An 18,586-nucleotide genomic window follows, 5' to 3' on the forward strand; every position below is an offset into this window, starting at 1 on the left:
ATAGATGGGGAAACAGTGGAAACAGTGTCAGACTTTATTTTTGGGGGGCTCCAAAATCACTGCAGATGGTGACTGCAGCCTTGAAATTAAAAGATGCTTACTCCTTGGGAGAAAAGTTATAACCAACCTAGATAGCATATTGAAAAGCAGAGACATTACTTTGCCAACAAATGTCCATCTAGTCAAGGCTATGGATTTTCCAGTGATCATGTATAAATGTGAGAGTTGGACTGTGAAGAAAGCTGAGCGCCGAAGAATTGATGCTTTTGAACTGTGGTGTTGGAGAAGACTCTTGAGAGTCCCTTGGACTGCAAGGAGATGCAACCGATCCATACTAAAAGAGATCAGCCCTGGGTGTTCTTTGGAAGGAATGATGCTAAAGCTGAAACTCCAGTACTTTGGCTACCTCATGCGAAGAGTTGACTCATTAGAAAAGACTCTGATGCTGGGAGGGATTGGGGGCGGGAGGAAAAGGGGACGACAGAGGATGAGATGGCTGGATGGCATCACCAACTCGATGGATGTGAGTTTGAGTGAACTCTGGGAGATGGTGATGGACAGGAGGCCTGGTGTGCTGCGATTCATGGGGTCGCAAAGAGTCAGACACGACTGAGCGACTGAACTGAACTGAACCAAATTTCCTTTTTTAAAATTCTTGAGAAATGTTTTCTCCATTTACTGCATTTTATTTCAGATGCAATCTATTAATGATATGGAAACAAAAGATGCAACAGAGCTGACAGAGTTCATTGTCACAGGACTTACACATCAACCAGAGTGGCAAGTGCCCCTGTTTCTGTTGTTGATAATATACCTCATCACCATCGTGGGAAACCTTGGTCTAATTGCTCTCATCTACAATGACCCTAAACTTTACATCTCCATGTACTTATTCCTAGGGAACCTGGCATTTGTGGATACTTGGTTATCCTCCACAGTGACCCCCAAGATGCTGCTCAACTTCTTTGCATGAACAAAATGATTTCTCTTCCTGAATGTAAGATACAGTTTTTTTCCTTTGTAATCTGTGTAACTACGGAATGTTTTCTGTTGGCAACTATGGCATATGATCGTTATGTGGCCATATGCAAACCACTAATTTATCCAATAATCATGACCAACAGACTATGCATTTGGCTGTTAGTTTTGTCATATTTTGGTGGCCTCCTTCATGCCATACTTCATAATGTTTTTTTTTTTTTTTACTCAGATTAACCTTCTACAATTCCAACACAGTACATCACTTTTACTGTGACATTATACCACTGTTTAAGATTTCTTGTACTGACCCTTCCATTAACATTCCGATAGTATTCATTTTTGCTGGGTCAATACAGCCATTCACCATTTCCATTGTTCTTATCTCTTATGCTCTAGTTCTCTGTACAGTTTTGAAAAAGAAGTCTTTACAAGGCATAAGGAAGGCCTTCTCCACCTGTGGAGCCACCTCCTATCTGTCTCTTTATACTATGGGCCTCTTCTCTTCATGTTATGTGCTCCATGTATCTTTACAAGAAAATGATCAAGATATGATAGACTGCCTATTTTACACTGTCATCATTCCTTTCTTACATCCAATTATCTACAGCCTCAGAAATAAGAAAGTCATAAGTTCACTGGCAAAAATGTTGAACAGAAATGCTTAAAACTCATATTAATATCCATCCTCTTGCTAAAATAGTCATACAGTTGTGGAGATCTGATGTTGCTATTTGCAGTTTTGTGTATAAGTTTGTTCCTCTTATAACTATCCTAGAATTTTAATGACTCACTAAGGTGGGATTTCTGGAGAAGGCAATGGCACCCCACTCCAGTACTCTTGCCTGGAAAATCCCATGGACAGAGAAGCCTGGTAGGCTGCAGCCCATGGGGTCGTGAAGAGTCAGACACAACTGAGTGACTTCACTTTCACCTTTCACTTTCATGCATTGGAGAAGGAAATGGCAACCCACTCCAGTGTTCTTGCCTGGAGAATCCCAGGGACGGGGGAGCCTGCTGGGCTGCCGTCTATGGGGTCGCACAGAGTTGGACACGACTGAAGCAACTTAGCAGCAGCAGCAGCAGCAGCAAGGTGGGAGTTCTAGTAAACATCTTAAAATATGTGGATATGTAACTCAAAACCAAGAATAAAGGTAAATTTTAATCAAGTGTTCATGTAATATTAGAAAAATTAAAGAGAGAAATTATCATAGTTCACACATATATTTTCAGTGTGGCTTCATAAATGCATTAAGCAATACAATAGTATAATCACTGAAGAAAATGGAATATAATGTCTTTGATAGCAAAAACTCTGTGTAGTCTAGAGACTTACATTACATTTAATTCTATAGTAAAGTTAGGATTGTTTTGAGTGAATGGAGGACAATTGCAGAAATTTGTGTCTATAAATAATTGAGAGAGAATTGAAATGAATACTTTAAATGAAGTAAAATTGCAAGGCTTATTATCAGTCTTGTGTTGAACCCATGGAGATTACTAGGCCTACAATGGCCACTGAATGTCAGATCACCTTCCTGTTGTTGTTCAGTCGATCAGTTGTATCCAACTCTTTGCCACCCCGTGGACTGCAGCACACCAGGCTTAGGTTTCTTTCATGGCAATTGCCAAGTATCATATACCTAAAGTGATTAATCTTGCTCTACTTAGCAGGAGGATTATCTCCTGTTATATATTAGGAGAAACTCTTTAGGTAGATGTTTGTATTAACAATTAAACAGTATAAGTAAAAATATCATTATTACATATATCTAAAAGTGAAGGTCACAAGATTAGATCAAGTCATTTATCTTGTTTTTGTTCCCTAAGGGATATCCCCAAGCCTCAGAAATGGAGTTAATAAATCACAGTCCAGATACTTTTATTATTTTTCACTATAGGATCCATGTTATTGCATATTGCCCTGGATTTTTATTTTTTGTTGCTGTATAATATTCCCATTGCTCTGATATTTTTTTTTTTCTGTAAGTTATCTAAATTTCTGTTTGTTCACAAACTGTTATGACTCAAAGCCTATATTTCTAATATAGGCAACTGGTGTATATTTCTTTGATAACCACAAAAGTTTGATTCTATAACTGGCCTTTTGTTTGAATGAAAAGGTTGAGCACAATGTATCACCTGCCAAGTTCTTCTTTAGGCTGAGTAGGTGTGAAATAAGCACTGGAGTCCTGTCAGATGTCAGACTTCTATGGAGCCTTCTCTTGAATATGTCTAATCTATAGATTCTAGTGCTCTGATGTATGTTTCAGAAAAACCCATACTAATTTATGCCTTCCAAAATTCATTAAAATCTCTTCACTGATATGTTCCTATTTTTATTTCTGTTAAAGTATTTTTTTCCATTTTGTATATCATATAAATTTCCATATCATTTCCATATGATTGGATTTATATGGATTTATATGATATGGATTTATATATACCATTTATATGATATGGATTATATATAATAATCCATAATAATATGGATTATTTCCATATAATATGGATTCCATAAATTTCCATATGATTTCCATATCATTGCAGTGAAATGTTGGAAAAGATGTAAAATATAAACCCTTACAAAGCTTACATTTTAGAAGTATTGTCCAGATATCTTTAAAAAAAGAAACTATGAAATGACATATGTTTTATTTAATGTTAGTGAGATGTAAAAGCTATTAGGCTACATTCATCCAGTTATCTGAAACACTGATGATATCAGATGAAAATGCTACTTGGAAACACTAATAATACAACAGAAATACTCTTTATTATGAAGATATATCAATTATTTAATCTTGAGATTTAAGAGAATTTACAGCTCCTCTCCCTTATGTACATAGATAAATTTTTTTTTCTCCTAATTTTACAACACCTTGTGATATTGAGAAGTTGCTGACAACATTATCCTTTACAGTGGTCAAAAAATCAACACAATCACAAGTAAAAACAAACTCTACTAAATCTAGAACCATATTTCTCAGTCTGAGTTGTGAACTGCTGTTGTGTTGTTGTTCGATTGTGACGTCATATTCAATTCTTTGCGACTCCATGGAATGCAGCACACCAGCTCTGTCCTCTATTTCCTGGAGTTTGCTCAAATTCATGTCCGCTGAGTCAGTGATGCCAACCAACCATCTCATCTTCTGCCACCCCCTTCTCCAGCAGGAAAGGAAAGATTGCCTTCAATTTTTCCCAGCATCAGGGTTTATTTCAATGAGTCAGGTCTTTGTATCAGGTGGACAAAATACTGGAGCTTCAGTTTCAGCATCAGTCCTTCGAATGAATATTCAGAATTGATCTTCTTTAGGATTAACTGGTTTGGTTTCCTTGCTGTATCAGGGACTTTCAAATCTTCTCCAGCACCACAATATGAAAGCATCAGTTCTTCAGCACTCAGCCTTCTTTATGGTTCAACTCTCACATCTGTACATAACTACTGGAAAAGCCATAGCTTTGACTATATGGACTCTTGTTGGCAAACGGATATCTTTGTTTTTTAATAAGTTGCCTAGGTTTGTCATGGCTTTCCTTCCAAAGAGTAAGCATCTTTTAATTTCATGGCTGCAGTAAACATTCTCAGTGATTCTGGAGCCCAAGAAAAGAAAATCTGTCACTGCTTCCACTTTTTTCCCTTCTATTGTCCATGATGGGATGGGATGGGATGCCATGATCTCAGTTTTACTAATCTTGAGTTTCAAGCCTCCTCTATCACCTCTTTCACCCTCATCAGGAGGCTCTTTAGTTCCTCTTTGCACTTTCTGCCATTAGAGTGGTATCATCTGCATATCTGAGGTTGCTGATATTTCTCCTGGCAGTCTTGATTCCAGCTTGTGAGTCATCCAGCCCAGCATGTTGCATGATGTACTCTGCATATAAATTAAATAAGCAGGGTGACAGTATACAGCTTTGACATACTCCTTTTCCATTAGGAACCAGTCCATTGTTTCATGTCCAGTCCTAACTGCTGCTTCTTGATATGCATACAGGTTTCTTAGGAGACATGTAAAATGGTCTGATGTTTCCCATCTCTTTCAGAATTTTCCACAGTTTGTTGTGACCCACACAGTCAAAGGCTTTATTCAATGAAACAGAAGTTTTTCTGGAATTCCCTTGCTTTCTCTATGATCCAACAAATGTTGGCAATTTGACCTCTGGTTCCTCTGCTTTTCTAAACCCAGCTTGTATATCTGGAAGTTCTCACTTCACATACTGCTGATGGATTCACACATAGCTTGAAGGATTTTGAGCATAACCTTGCTAACATGTGAAATGAATGCAATTGTATGATAATTTGAACATTCTTTGACATTCCTTCTTTGGGATTGACTGCCCAAGTACTGCATTTCAGACTCTTTTGTTGACTATGAGGGCTACTCCCTTTCTTCTAAGGGTTTTTTGCCCGCAGTAGTAGATATAATGGTGATCTTAATTAAATTTGCCCAGTCTCTTCCATTTTAGTTCACTGATTCCTAAGATGTTGATGTTAACTCTTGCCATCTCCTATTTGACCACATCCAATTTACTTGGATTCATGGACCAAGGTTCCTATGCAATACTGTTCTTTATAGCATCGGACTTTACTTTCACCACCAGGCACTGGACACATCCACAACTGAGTGTCATTTCTGCTTTGATCCAGCCTCTTCGTTCTTTCTGGAGCTATTGGTAATTGCCCTCCACTCTTCCCCAGTAGCATACTGAACACCTTCTGAGCTTGGGGAGAGTGTCATCTTTGTCACCCCCAAAAATATCATATCATTTTTCCTTTTCATACTGTTCATGGGGTTCTTGTAGCAAGGAATCTGGAGTGGTTTGCCAGTCTCTCCTCCAGTGAACAATGTTTTGTGAGAACTCTCTGCTATAATGCGTCCATCCTAGGTGGCCCTGCACTGCATGGCTTATAGTTTCATTGAGTTTCCACAGCCTCTTTGCCACGGCAAGGCTGTGATCCATGAAGCAGAGCAAATCCTATCTGAGAAACAGTACTATGTATTGGATGTAGATTCAAAAAATATACATCTTCTGAACTTTGAACTTTCTGGTATTATCATACAGAAACTTTTGTAACTTAGTTCTAAAAGTCCATTGTATCTTTCACTCAAATTAGCTGCTTCAGAATTTTAGGGAACAGGATAAGACAAGTGAATTTAATAATAATGGGGCCATTATGACATTTAATTTGCTATGAGGTAAATTCCTTGATCAGAGGCAATGAAATGTGGAATGACAGTGTGGAATGAGATGTACCATGACAGTGGATAAGGAATCCTGTAAGTCCACAGATGGTTGTTTCAGCAGAAGCACTGCCTGTAGGGGAGGCAAATCTGTATCTAGAGTAAATATCTATTCTAGTAAGAACAAAACACCAACTCTTTCTTGATGGAAAACTGTCAAAGTAATCAACCTACCACCATGTAGCTGGCTAACCACCCCCATTAATGGTGAAATATTGGGGACTCAATGCTGGACTCTGTACTGGCAAATGGAGCACTCTGACATGACCTTAGGCAAGCTGTCCATGTTAAGTGGAAATTAATGATGTAGGGCTCACGTGTAACCTTTGTTCTTGTCATCATTTTGCCTTTTTCATGAGCCTATCTGGTGATGACAAGTGTGGCGGGAGAAAGAGGTTTACTGGTGACCATAGAATGGTTTTCAGCTACAAGTATTTTTTTTTTTAAATACATTACTCTATATTCCTGGAGTCTTGTGCAGGTCACAAGATTAGACCAGTTCATTTGCCTTATTTTAATGTCTCTGAAGCATTCTCTGTTCTAGGAAAATGGAGTGGATTGATCACTTTCAAGTTGCTTTTAATCTTCTCCCTAAAGATTATTTTAACTGTATATGTCTGTAGTTTGTTGATTATTATTGGCATACAATGTTTCCATTGTTCAAATGGTCTCCTGTCAATTATGTGGATTTTTGCTTTTTCATACACTGTAGTGACCCAAAGACTAACTGAAAGTGCAGGCTACATGTATGCATTTTCTTCTACTGTCGTTAAGGACATTTCCTAATGGATTTTTCTTTGAATGAGAAGTCTGATGTCAAGTTATCAGTATATGAGTGGGCTGTATAACCTATCAAGTCTTAATTTAGCTTGGTGAGTACAGAACAGACAGTTGGAGGCTTCCAAGAAACTCAGACCTCCTTGGAGCCTTCTCCTACAAATGTTTGGTCTACAGACTCCTCTACTCTGTTCTGACCTTCAGTACAATTCAAACCGCTTTATGCCTTCCAGAAATTATCAAAATATCTAGTCAAATGATGTGATTCCACTCACCTTCTGTTACAGATTTATTTAGTACATTATTTTTCATTAGAGTGGCCCATTAGGAAAGAGGTAAAATATACACTTTTGAAAAATACAGATTTCAGAAAACATTTCACATATAAAGAATATATATTCTATATTTAGAGAATATGATTCCTTTAAAAAGATACTTAGAAAATCAGTCTGTAATGTTTATCAGTTATTTAGGTGTTTAGCATGATACCATTTAACTAAATTCATCCAGTTGCCTAGAACACTGCTGGAGACTGAGGACAGCAAGTGGCATAATTCAAAAGAAGGCCTGAGACAGGAGGGCCAGTGCTATAGATTCCTGTTTGAGTACAAAGTCTTGAGAATCAGGATCACCTAGAGCACCTAAAGATAAGTGTCAACCAGGCAAGCAGAAACTGAATTCAACCTTCCTCTGCCTTGCTGTTACATTCAGACCCCCAGCAGACTGGATGATGCCAGGTACATTGGGAGGATCAAGTGCTTTACTCAGGCCACCACTTCCATACTAAGCATTTCTGGAAACAGTCTCACAGACACACTCCAAAATAATGTTTAGTCAGATAAATGGACAGCCCACATCCCAGCCAAGTTGACACATAAAACTAACCTTAAAATCTATCCATAATCACCATGGCACTCATACATATCTCCTAAAGACATATGTTATCTCCACATATAAAAAGAATAAAGTTATATTCCACCTAACAGAACACACCCATTTGTGGATAATGGAAAAGGTACTATCTCCTTCCCCAGAAAAGTAGGTAAATTCTTTGAGTGATATTTATTTCTCTCCATGGTATATGGTAACTTAAATACTATAATGGCAAATGAACAACCCTCAACCTCTATATTATATAGTCAGGATATTCTATGCACATGCCAAGGAAAGAAGACTGGAAAGAAAACTAAGAAATTTGCTCTACACATACACAAATGTATCCACATTACATTAAGAAGGAAATATCTTGGCAATTACAGTCCTCATATCTGTAACAGCTCACATGACTGTAGCTGATATTTATTTTGTAGCTGATATTTTAATAGAATTATTTCTCTACACATTCTATATTCCTATTGGCTTCAGGAAGGCTCTCAGGTGAACACTGTTCTTCACCTGGTAGGGTAAACCAAGCTTTCATTCCTGAAGAGTCTGAGCCATTAGAACTACTGTCTGATTTGTTGAAGTTTTGCAATGACTTTAATTATGGGAATGAAAACACCAAGAGACTAGAGAATCTTCTCTACTCCAGACACTCTTTTCCTTGCTCCCTTTGTAGAATTATCTAACTGCATCCTGGTAACTGCCATCAATCACCTTGGCCACCACAGAATTTCTTTTTTGTCTGCTGAGTCAGAGGAATGCAGACCCAAAGGTACAGAGTGCCAATCTACTTTCAGCTCAGTGGAATCACAGTTTTGTGTCCCGGTAGAAACATTCCTCCCTCTGTAAGTCTCAGTCTAAGGCAAGAAGGGCAGAAAAACACAGAAACAAGAAACGAATATTCTGTAGGGGTTCTTAGAGTTAATAGTGACTGGTGCCACTCCCATTTTCGCTCCTTGATTCCTAGACCCATTAATCTGCTATGGGTGAAACAGTATCATATACTGGTGGTTGGTTCAGAGATTCGCCATTCTATCAAACTATATGTTTCAGAATGATGGGGAATAGGGTAAGACCAGTGATTTCCACAAGCATGGGCACACTGCCACACTTATTTTTGCTCTGAAGTGAATTCCTTGACCAGAATCAGTGCTGTTAAGAATACTGTGACAGAGCTTCCCTGCTGGCTCAGTGGTAAAGAATCCATCTGCCAATGCAGGAGACATGGGTTTGATCCCTAGTCTAGGAAGATCTCACGTGCCTCGGAGCAACTAAGCCCATGTACCACAACTGAAGCCTGCACACCCAAGAACCCACGCTCTGGAACAAGAGAAACCACTGCAATGAGAAATCCGCACATCACAACACAAGAGTAGACCCTGCTGTCCACAACTAGAGAAAAGCCTGCACAGCAACGAAGTCCCAGTACAGCCAAAGATAAAATAAATGAATAAATAAATAAAATTATAAGAAAAGACTACCATGACAGTGGATAAGTGAAATTGTTAGTTTCTCAGTCATGTCTGACTCTTTGCAACCCCATAGACAGTAGCATGGCAGGCTCCTCTGCCCATGGAATTCTCCAGGAAAGAATATTGGAGTAGGTACCTATTCCTTTCTCCAGGGGATCTTCCTGACCAAGGGATCAAATATGTGTTCCAACACTGCAGGCAGATTCTTCACCGTCTGAGCAAGAATACACACAAGAAATATACAAAAAAAAGTGTCAATGACCCTGATAACCACAATGGTGTGGTTATTCACCTAGAGCCAGACATCCTGGAGTGTGAAGTCATGTGGGCCTTAGGAAGCATTACTATGAACAAAGCTAGTGGAGGTGATGAAACTCTAGCTGAGCTTTTTCAAATTCTAAAAGATGATGCTGTTAAAGAGTTGCACTCAATATGTCAGCAAATTTGGAAAGCTCAGCAGTAGCCACAGGATTGGAAAAGGTCAGCTTTCATTCTAATTTCAAAGAAAGCCAATGTCAAAGAATGTTCAAACTACCATACAATTGCCCTCGTTTCACATGCTAGCAAACTAATGCTCAAAATCCTTCAAGCTAGGCTTCAACAGTATGTGAACCAAGAAATTCCCTATGTACAAGCTGGATTTAAGAAAGGCAGAGGAACCAGAGCTCAAATTGCCAACATCCGCTGGATCATAGAAAAAGCAAGGGAATTCCAAAAATATCTACTTCTGCTTCATTGATTACACTAAAGTATTTGATTGTGTGGATCACAACAAACTGTGGAAACTTCTTAAAGAGATGGGAATACCTGACTACTTTACCTTCCTTCTGAGAAACCTGTATGCAGGTCCAGAAGCAACAGTTAGAACCGGTCATGGAACAATAAACAGGTTCAAAATTGGGGAAGGAGTACATCAAAGCTGTATATTGTCACCCTGCTTATTTAACTTATATGCACAGTATCTCATGACTACACTATTCATGAGTTGGATGACTCGCAAGCTGGAATCAAGACTGCCAGGTGAAATATTAACCACCTCAGATATGCTGAAGATATCTAATGGCACTCTAATGGCAGAATCAGAAAGGAACTAAAGAGCCTCATAATGAGGGTGAAAGAGGACTGTGAAAAAGCTGGCCTAAAACTCAACATTCAAGAAATTAAGATCATGGCATTTGGGCTCAACACTTCAGGCAAATAGATGGGGTAAAAGTGGAAACAGTGACAGACTGTATTTTCCTGGGCTCCAAAATCATTTAGGATGGTCACTACAGCCATGAATTTAAAAGATACTACTCCTTGGAAGAAAAGCTATGACAAACCTAGACAGCATATTAAAAAGCAAAGATATCACTTGGCCAACAAAGGTCCATATAGTCAAAGGTATGGTTTTCCCAGCAGTCACATATGGATGAGAAATCTGGACCATAAAGAAGGCTGAGTGCCAAAGAATTGCTGCTTTTGAACTGTGGTGTTGGCAAAGGCTCTTGAGAGCCCCTTGGACAGCAAAGAGATCAAATGAGTCAATTCAAAGGAAATCAATCCTGAATATGCATTGGAGGAACTGATGCTGAAGCTGAAGCTCCAATATTTTGGCCACCTGATGTGAAGAGCCCCCTCATTGGGCTCTGATGCTGGGAAAGATGAAGGCAGGAGAAGAAGGGGTGACAGAGCATGAGATGGTTGGATGGCATCACTGACTCAGTGGACATGAGTTTAAGCAAACTCTGGGAGACAGTGAGAAACAGGGGAGCCTGGCGTGCTGCAGTCTATGCGGTTGCAAAGAGTTGGACATGATTGAGTGACTGAACAACAACAATGACAGTGGATAAGGAATTCTATAAGACCAAGGATGATTATATTGGCAGAAGCATTGACTGCAGGGAAGTCAATAAATCTAGACATATCTAGAGTAAGTATATATTCCAATAAGAACAAAGGACTCCCAATTCAGATATAACTATGCTGCCACCAGATACACAGCTGATCATGTTAATGAATGGTGGTGCTGCGTCAAGGGCTTAATTTTGGGCTTGACTGCTGACTGACTGGGTACCCATCAGTGGCCAAAATCAAGCTTGACTTAGGAAGGGAAAGTAAATGTTGTTGAACTTAATAACCTCTATCCCTACCACCTTGGCCATTTAATTTGGGAGCCCACTGAGTGGTGACCGAGGTGTTTGAGAAAGACTGACTAGTGTCTATACATTGTGTGTTTAATTGTTCAGTCGTGTCCGACTCTTTGTAACCTCATGGACTGTAGCCCACCAGGTTCCTCTCTCCATGGGATTCCCCAGGCAAGAAAATTGGAGTGGGTCACCATTGCTTTATCCATGGGAGCTTCCTGACCCAGAGACAGAACCCGGGTCTCCTGCACTGCAGGTGGATTCTTTACCATCATCTTAATCACTTAATGATAATATTCTATTCTGCTGAGATCACTTTTTTTGGTGAACATTTGCATGGGACACAAATACCTTCATGTTTTTTGCCCATTCAGAGAGATCTATTAACATAACTCTTCTACAGATCTCTTTGTCATTGATTTCCTATCATATTCCTTCAAAGTCTATGAATATTCCACCAAACCACTGGCCACAATAAATGAATTACACATAATCACACAACTGTCCATTTCTCCTCTCAAAGAAAGTGTACAATCAGGTGCAATGGTCAAAGACCTGCTCAACGGAAAGTTCTTCCTTCACCACTGTCCTCTGCAATGTCACAGAGCTGTAGTGACAGCTACAGGAGCTGTAGTGCAGCAGCTGTCCACTTTATGACGGTGCCTGCATACCATTCAGAATCATCTGTAAATCAGGCCTCAGTCTTCTCAGTCAACTAATCATAAGGACACAGGCCCAGGCTGGGAGACAGAAGGCATTGAAGCAGGAGTGAAGGCAAATAGAGTTTGGACCACTGCTTTAGTAACTTACTTGTGCTCTTAGGGCTTGTTCCTGCTTCATCAAGTTTATATACACTAATTTCATTATATGAAGAAATGCTTCTGTGCATACCTAACTGCATGGAGAGTGACAGGGATACTATTCAGCTTAGCAAGGGCAGCTCTAGTATCATGGAAAATTGATGGTAATGGTTAAACATTCTTTTTCTCCTAAGGCTCACTAGCAGGCCAATGGTTGTTTCTCTAAATTAGAATAGCTATCTAGAGGATGGTAGTGCTTTGCTCAGAATTCTAAGGCCATGCACTATGATCCACTTCTAGAAGTCTGTTAAAGGTGCCGAGCTCTTCCACTGCCACTTCCAGCACCAGTGCTTGTGCTGGGTATGGCCCATGAGCACAGCAGCTTTTATGTTAGCCTTGATATGTCGGAAAGCCTCCTCTCATGAAGAGAAGTGAAGTCGTTCAGTCATGTCAGACTCTGCGACCCCATGGACTTGAGCCTACCAGGCTCCTCCATCCATGGGATTTTCCAGGCAAGAATACTGGAGTGGGTCACCATTTCCTTCTCCAGGAGATCTTCCTGACCAAGGGATTGAACCCAGGACTCTCACACTGTAGGTGAATGCTTTACTGTCTCAGCCACCAGGGAAGTCCCTTCTCTCCTGGGCTTCACTAAAAACTAGTAGCCCTTCCTGTCACTTGGTAAATGGGCTGGAGGAATACACCCAGATAAGGATAATATTGCCTCTGAAATCCATCAGTTCAGTTCAGTCACTCAGTCATGTCTGACTCTTTGCAACCCCATGAATCACAGCATGCCAGGCCTCCCTGTCCATCACCATCTCCCGGAGTTCACTCAAACTCAAGTCCATCAAGTCGGTGATGCCATCCAGCCATCTCATCCTCTGTCGTCCCCTTTTCCTCCTGCCCCCAATCCCTCCCAGCATCAGAGTCTTTTCCAATGAGTCAACTTTTCGCATGAGGTGGCCAAAGTACTAGAGTTTCAGCTTTAGCATCATTCCTTCCAAAGAACATCCAGGGCTGATCTCCTTTAGAATGGACTGGTTGGATCTCCTTGCAGTCCAAGGGACTCTCAAGAAATCCATAGAGGCTTCTTATTGTAAAGCTAATATTTTTGTGCTTATGAGAGCACAGTGAACAAAAGGTTACATTTGGTTACAAGAGATTCCCACCTTTCCTCACCTTTCTTCATCTGCTACTCAGACCCTTATCACCCAATTTGCTGTCAGTTTGGAGGTTTCTGCTTTTCTTTGCCAATGGACTCCTGCTGTTTACAAGATGCGTGATTTCCTGGTTCTTGCCCCCATTTTGCTGCTCTTCTCTAGCTACCTGTATGCTGTAACATTCCCCCCTCAAGGAGTCTGGACCCTAAAAATCTTTTACTCATCATGCACCAAAGCCAAGACACTTCTTTGTTGTTGTTCAGTAGCTTAGTAGTGTGCAACTATTTGCAATCCCATGGACTGTAGCACATCAAGTTTCCCTGTCCTTCACTATCTCCCAGAATTTGCTCAAACTCATGTCTATCAAGTTGATGATGCCATCCAACCCTTTCATCCTCTAATTCTCTTCTCCTTTTGTCTTCAGTCTTCCCCACATTAGAGTCTTTTCAGGTAGCCAAAGTATTGGAGCTTCAGCTTCAGCATCAGTCCTTCCAATGAATATTGAGGGTTGATTTCCTTTAGGATTGACTGGTTTGATCTACTTGCTGTCCAAGGGACTCTCAAGAGTCTTCTACAACACCACAATTCAAAAGCATCAGTTTGGGGGCACTCAGTCTTCTTTATGGCCTGACTCTCACATCTGTATATGACTAATGGAAAAACCATAGCTTGACTATATGGACCTTTGTCGGCAAAGCAATGTCTCTGCTTTTTAATACACTGTCTAGGTTTGTCATTGGAGAAGGCAATGACAACCCACTCCAGTACTCCTGCCTGGAAAATCCCATGGATGGAGGAGCCTAGTAGGCTGTAGTCCATGGGGTTGCTAAGAGTTGGACATGACTCAGTGACTTCACTTTCACTTTTCACTTTCCTGCATTAGAGAAGGAAATGGCAACCCACTCCAGTGTTCTTGCCTGGAGAATCCCAGGGATAGCGTAGCCTGGTGGGCTGCCGTCTGTGGGGTCACACAGAGTCGGACATGACTGAAGTGACTTAGCAGGTTTGTCATAGCTTTCCTTTCAAGGAGCAAATGTCTTTTAATTTCATGGCTGCAGTCACCATCAACAGTGATTTTGGAGCCCAAGAAAATAAAATCTGCAACTGTTTCCACTTTTTCCCCTTCTATTTGCCATGAAAAGATGGGACCAGATTTCATGATCTTTGTTTTATGAATGTTGAGTTTTAAGCCAAATTTTTCTCTCTCCTATTTTGATATAAATAACGTCATTATTTTTCTCAATAAATGTTTAATGGCAACTTCTCTGTAAATATTTAAAGGCAAATCTGAACATGTGACCGTAATATTCAAAATCCCTTAGTAGTTATCCTTTAAGTTGGGTAAAGAACAAAGTTACCCAACCAGCCTCTAGATACTCTGTGATCACTCACACTGGCCTCCTTTGTCTACTTTGTCTCCACTTTGCCTCTCTCTTTGCACACATGCTCCATTTGCCATTTTTCTTTGTTTCTGTATTGTTTCTGTAATGATCCAACTCTCTGAGAAGCTAGGCGTGCAAATGAAGGAAGTCTCTGAGGATCACAAATATCCAGATACAGCACCCTGCGAGAAATGGTGCCCCTCAGGAACCACCTCTGACCTACCAAAACAGAATCTGCATTCTAAGAAGATCACCAGGAGATTCATAGGAATTGAAGTTTGAGGAGCACTGATCTTGGCTACCTACCACTGTGGTCCTTCCTTTTGCTTTTCCTTTGCTCTTCCTAGGAAGATTTCTCATCAGTTTTCACTGTAAAGTGGGGAGTTAGGTGTGGGTCTGGATGTGAGTTACAATTTCCATGAGGAGAATTTTCTTGTAGTTGGCTTCTGAAGAGATTCTAGAACTTTGATGTCATTAAAATCATGTGTAGTTAATTAAGACCATACTGAAAGAATATCAAAATTCACAGATAAACTGGAGTTTGCATAAACATGTCAGAAATGTGTTCTGTGTTTTGTAAACATAACTTAATGTTTATGATTTCAGAGACTGCAATGCCCTGTGGAACAACCTGGATTCCTCATAAATGTCCAAGTACATAATGCCCAGTGGAAAAGCTTAAGTTTGTCCTAAAGGGAATCCTTGGGCACTATCAGGGGAATTTTAGTTCATCATTCCTTCCTCTTTTGGCAAAAGCATACAGTTACGCAATGGTTGACAATTCTGTTCAAAACAAATTCATATAAACAACATTTTCCTGGGCCTGGAAAATGAAGCTCTCAAAATGAATCAGTGTGCAAAATGATGCTGCCTGTGTTATTGCAATTGCAGTGACTGAGTTCTGTTTTCTATTAATACTTCAGACAGCTGAATGCTAAAGGGATTTCCACAATTTCTTAACAGATATTGGTGAGAGAATGATTTTTATAATGTTCATTATTTTTTATAGAAAGTTGAAATATTATTAAATTTGTAATAATTTTGATTTGGTTTATAAGATATCAAAATATTCAGTTGAAAATGGATAACAGTGAATAATCTGCATATTTTATTATTGTGAGTAAAATCTGGATAAGCAAAATAGCTCTAAAATGACACTGTATTCTTTAATGATATAAAATTATCTGGTTAAAATAATTGGAATGATTCCATAGCTTAAGTTTTGGTTACAAGACTGTTAAACAATAAAAGGCAGTTTAGGAATTTAAGTCAGAATGTTTCTTGTAAAAGAAATTTTTTTGATAATTGTATTCAAAACACTTATTTCATTTAATTAAGCAGACTCTCTGCATTTAAGTCACTTAAATAGTAAATCACTTAAATAGTAACCTCTACTTTGTAACCTACTTCTGACAATAGTTTCGCTGAAAAAAACATGTATATAGAAAAATGCAAAAAATGTTCCTCTAGTGCTCTTTTCAGCTTTATGACTTAATAATTACCCACACATTGAGCTGAACATTTTGATTATTTAGTTTTAGGACTGCATAGAAGAAAAGTGAAGCAAAGTCGTTCAGTCGTGTCCAACCCTTTGAGACCCCTTGGACTGTAGCCTACCAGGTTCCTCTGTCCATGGGATTCTCCAGGCAAGAATACTGGCATGGGTTGCCATTTCCTACTACAGGAGATCTTCCCAACCCAGCAATCAAACCCAGGTCTCCCGCATTGTAGGCAGACACTTTACCGTCTGAGCCACCAGGGAAGTCCTGCATAGAAGAAAGACCAGTCCAAATAAGCGTACATTTAATAACTGCAATTATCAGCACTGGTTATTTATATTGCCTGTATGAAATTCCAGTCTTTGACTCTATTTTTGCTATCAAACTGGTAGAAAAGCAAAAGCTGTTAAGTAAATCCATCAGAAATTCTAGGGAAAGTCAGCTCTAAGCACAGTAATAGCAATGATACTAGGCAGTGATTGTATATTTACTAACGATACAAATTTATAAGGTAAAATTAAAAAGAAATTTCCTATTCCTTACACAAATTCCATAGAAAAATAAACTTGGGATTTTGCATAAAAGAAAAAGAAAAGATTCTCAGTGCTGACAACTTCTAATAAGAATCAGATTTAAGACAATATTTAAGTCCTACTTCTAGCTTTTCCCCTTATTTCATCTGAGCCTTCCTCTGATACATCCTCTCTCCCTCTTCATTGCCTTGTCTTTCCTACACTTAACATTGATGTTCCTTCCCTTCTCTTTCTGCTTCCTGTTTCCTTTCCACTGCCCCTTCCCCATCCAAATTTCCCATTCTACTGCTTTATCCTTACTCCTTTCACTGCTTCCTCTCTCTCTTTTGAAAACTTTCATAATGTTGTTCCACAAGACAAGAAATCCACATCTGTTGCCCACATCTCAGATACTCTTTCATTTTCCTCACTACTGTGCCACTTGCTTCCCTTCCATTTCTGGCCTCGACTCTCTCACAAATGGAAACTGCTCTCACTAAAGCCACTGAGCCATCAGGGGACTACTAAAGCCACCAAAAATCTCTTAATCCTGACATTCAGTGATCTCTGTTCACTCCTTATCCAGCCAGATAATTTATCTGACTTAGGCACTGTTCTTTGTTCTTCTTGAGTATTTTCCTCTCTTCAAGTTCCCAACACTTAGCTTTCCATTCTCTCCTGCTTCTCTGATCATTCTGCTCAGTAGCCTTTTCTGGTCTTTCCTTTTTGTATGAGCCAGTATTCCTGGTTGCAAGATATCTCACAGTGACAAAGCCACTGTTGTGGAAACAGGATGAATTTTGTGTTGTGATACTGTGTACTTGGCTGATTTGCAACCAAACATCTCTTGTTCACATTTGACCTCTTTCTCACCTTTTCATATCACAAATCTAGTGTAGGTAGGTTTGAGTTCAGTCAGTTCAGTTCACTCAGTCATGTCCGACTGACTCTTTGCAACCCCATGAATTGCAGCACGCCAGGCTTCCCTCTCCGTCACCAACTCCCAGAGCTTGCTCAAACACATGTACATTGTGTCAGTGATGCCATTCAACCATCTCATCCTCTGTCATCCCCTTCTCCTCCTTCCTTCAGTAGTTCCCAGCATCAGGGTCTTTTCTAATGAGTCAGCCCTTTACATCAGGTGGCCAAAATATTGGAGCTTCAGCTTCAGCATCAGTTCTTCCAATGAATAGTCAGAACTGATCTCCTTTAGGATTGACACGTTGGATCTCCTTGCAGTCCAAGGGACTCTCAAGAGTCTTCCCCAACACCACAGTTCAAAAGCATCAATTCTTCAGTGCTCAGCTTTCTTTATAGTCCAGCTCTCACATCCATACATGACTACAGGAAAAGCCATAGCTTTGACTAGACCGACCTTTGTTGGCAAAGTAATGTCTCTGCTTTTTAATATGCTGTCTAGGTTTGTCATAGCTTTTCTTCCAAGGAGCAAGCTTCTTTCAACTTCATGGCTGCAGTCACTATTTGTAGTGATTTTGGAGCCCAAGAAAATAAAGTCAGCCACTGTTTCCACTGTTTCCCTATCTATTTGCCATGAAGTGATGGACCAGATGCCATGATCTTCGTTTTTTGAATATCGAGTTTTAAAACAGCTTTTTCCTTTTTCCTCTTTCAATCTCATCAAGAGGCTTTTGAGTTCCTCTTCACTTTCTGCCATAAGGGTGACACTATCTGAGGTTACTGATATTTCTCCCAGCAATCTTAATTCCAGCTTGTGTTTCATCCAGCCCAGCA

The 18,586-nt window shown here is 39.7% G+C and overlaps 1 pseudogene; it reads left to right on the plus strand.

Moving 5' to 3' along the window:
• The first annotated feature begins 397 nt into the window (after positions 1-397).
• On the plus strand, positions 398-1,646 carry LOC133254265 (olfactory receptor 5H2-like; annotated as a pseudogene).
• Positions 1,647-18,586: the final 16,940 nt, after the last annotated feature.

Source organism: Bos javanicus, chromosome 1 (assembly GCF_032452875.1).
Source record: "Bos javanicus breed banteng chromosome 1, ARS-OSU_banteng_1.0, whole genome shotgun sequence".
Classification (NCBI taxonomy): domain Eukaryota; kingdom Metazoa; phylum Chordata; class Mammalia; order Artiodactyla; family Bovidae; genus Bos; species Bos javanicus.